The sequence below is a fragment of the Diabrotica virgifera genome, chromosome 2 (assembly GCF_917563875.1).
Source record: "Diabrotica virgifera virgifera chromosome 2, PGI_DIABVI_V3a".
Lineage (NCBI taxonomy): Eukaryota > Metazoa > Arthropoda > Insecta > Coleoptera > Chrysomelidae > Diabrotica > Diabrotica virgifera.
Window position 1 is genome coordinate 230555154 of NC_065444.1, and position 3555 is coordinate 230558708.

A 3555-nucleotide genomic window follows, 5' to 3' on the forward strand; every position below is an offset into this window, starting at 1 on the left:
TTTTCTTTGACTTGTTAGCTATGTGTATGCCAAATTTCATGTCAATCCAAGCGGTTCTTTATAATTTAGAGGTTTTGCAATATTTTACCGTTAAAGAACGGACTAATAGTGAAAAGCAGAGCATAATGCTTGTGTGCCTGTGTATGTTAGAATAGTGCGGTTAGAAAAGCAGGCATAGTGCTTGTGTGCCTGTTAGATTAGATAAGAGACGCTATGGGGTAAGCTCTTCATCTTCATTTTAAGGAACAGTAGTAATTTAGGTTAAATTAAAATTGCTCATTGGTCAGAGTTATGACCTGATTGTAATTGTAATGTACAATTCAATACAATGAATCGTCATCGTAGTAATGATTATGGAAAAAAATATATGACAAGATTTTGTGCAATAAAAATGTTTATATTTATCAAGGATGTATTATTTGGTACGGCCACATATACTTCTGGTATATCGTCGGTGAAGTGACAATACCTCCTATCTGCTTTTTCATGAATTTTGTGGAAGATGAAAAACTTGTTTGGGCCACCTCCTGTTTTCATATATTTTTTGACTTGTTTTGTAGTAAATTCAACTATCTATTTACTACAAAACAAGTCAAAACTTACGTATGAAAACAGGAGGTGACCTTAAAAAATGTTTTTCGTCTCCTGCAAAACTCATGAAAAAACATATAGGAGGTATTGTCACATGACTGACGATATATTTCAGAGAATGTCTAAAAAATATACTTCGAATGTCCTAAGAACATTCGTAGACATTCATGGAATGTTTCAAGACATTCATGGAATGTTTCAACAAGACATTCAGTCTAAAAAATATACTGTGAATGTTCAAAGAACATTCGTAGACATTCATGGAATGTTCCAACAAGACATTCAAGGAATGTTTAAAATGCTGACACAGCACTTTCCTGGGACTTTCCAGGAACGTTCGTGTGCTTTTAGGGACATTCCAGGAATGTTTTCAATGTCCTGTGTGTACCTTCTAGGAACATTCCTGGAATGTTTTGTGTTATTAGGGAACTAATGAAAGAGATAAGGCTATCAAGTAAAATCATCAGGATGGTAACAATGACTGGATACCACAACAAACCAAATACCATGGAAGGTTCATAAAGCAATTTCGAAACAAACGATTATGACAAGGAGAACTACTATAAACGTCTCTTTGTAATCTGATACCGGAAGGAATAATCAGAAAAAGCAAAATAAATATACAGAAAACAATCTAAAAAAAAATGCCATTGATATACCTATGTATATAATTCGCAGACGATCTAACACTCTTAACGACAAGTAAGAAAGAATTAAAAAGGGCTTTTAATAAATAAGGAAAAGACAAAATACATGATAATAAGAGAAACAGATAAAGAAAAAGAAAACAATTTCACATTGGAGATAGACGGAGAAAATATATGCATGGTCAAAAGAGTTTGAGAATTTACTTACCTAGGTGTAAAATTAGATGAAACGGGACATGAGGAAAGGGAGATAAAGGCAAGAATAGCAAAAGGCAACAAAAAATTGCCACTTGCGCATTGCGATCATTAATGAAATCCAAACACATGTCTTCATCATCAATGGTGCTACAGCCCTATGAAAGAGCCTCGACCTTCCCAAGTCTATTACGCCAGTCAGTCCTATCCATTGCACACAATGACATGTCTTAAGAAAAACAAAAATCTAGAATCTACAAAACAGTTATCAGGCTTACAGCTACATCCTATGCACGTGAAATATGGCTGATTAAAAAAATAGACCTTTTAGGAAGATGGGAGAAGAACATACTAAAAAGCAATATTAAGCAGGGAGGTGTGAAAATAGATGGTCAATTGAGAAGAAGGAATATAATACAGAATTTTAGTAACTATATAACGGACCAAAAATAATGACGGTAATGAAAGAATGCCGAAAATAGTACTATCACGAAAGCCAATGCAAAAAGAAGATAAGGTGGAAGAAAGAGATGGAAAAACTGCGTATATTATGAAAATTTGCAAAAACGTAATATACATATTGAGATTTGGAAAGAAAAAGCGTTGGGCAAAAATCAATGGAAGGGAATGGTTATCTTCTTCTTCTTTAAGTACCGTGCCCAAATTTTTAGGCGTGGGTAGCTTCCATAACAATTTTCCGATATCGTTCTCGATCTTGTGCGGCATGTAACAATTGATCTGCTGATAGTCTTTTGACGAAGGTTTCGGAGCCATGAATATTTCCGACCAATTCCTCTTTTTCCGTCGATCTTTCCATTGAGTATTAACTGCAGCATCCTGTATCTGCTACCACTCATTATATGCCCCAGATATTCAAGTTTTCTCTTTTTTATCATCTTGGTTAAATTACCTTCGCCTTGACCTACTCTGTTTAAGACTTCTCTGTTTGAAATGCGTTGAACCCAAGATATTCTGAGCATTCTTCGATACGACCACATCTCAAAGGCTTCTAATTTGTTCATCATGTTAACCTTTATAATCGAGGTTTCACATCCATATAGTAATACAGGATACACATAACATTTTAGGAACTTGATTCTTAGTTGTAAGTTCAGCTGAGAGTTGCTCAGAATAGATCCAAGTTTCGTAAATGCTCCTCTTGCAATTTCTATACGAGTTTTAATTTCTACATCCGGATTTAGTGTCTCGTTTATCCAATATCCTAGTTATTTAAAATGGTTAACTTTTGTTATTGGTTCATCACTGACAATTAGTTGCATAGGGCCGACGTCTTTGTTTACTAACCACAAGTAACTTTGTCTTTGTTGCATTTGCATTTATGGTTATATTTGTATGGTATTATTGTCAATAGTTATGTTTCCACTCATTACGAGATTTGTCATAAGTTTAGGTGTTAGTCTCTTCGTTAAGATTTTCATAAAGAGTTTGTACATACGTCAAGAGGCTGATGGGTCTATAATTTTCTATTGTTTGTTTGTTATCCAAGAGAAGTGATTCAAATTTACCGCTCCGTAATGTTTGTTTCTAATTGGTCCAACTGCAGGCAAGTTTACTCCACCGTTATTAAATTTTGACACTAATGGCATTTATGAAATTTTGGCACTTCTGTCATTTTATAGGTTAATTAAGTAATTTTCTGCATTATTCCTTTAATTTTTAGATTTGTAGTATATTTTTATATAAAAACAGTTGTTTTTAGAACTCTTTAGCGATGTGTTAGTATATTATAATATGTATAGATTATCATCGAAAGGTGATATGATCAACGAAAAAAGAAGATGAATTTGGTGACTTTTCTAGTAACTTTTCTGGGTGTGAATCTGTCTTTTTAGTTTACTCCTCTTGGTTAAAAAATCAACTATAGTTTAGTAATATCACCTTTTTTGTGTAACAATACTATCACTGAATTGTGCCAGTCTTTTGGAATCGTACCCACATGTAAGCATTAATTTATTAAACAGTTCGCTTACTGATTTTAATAGAATTTGGCCTCCTGCTATTATATTGCCTCACTAACAAATCCATCATCACCAGGCGATCGATGATTCTTAATTTCCTTTAAAGAATAATTAGGTGTTTTAAAATAAAATTTTAACAGCAA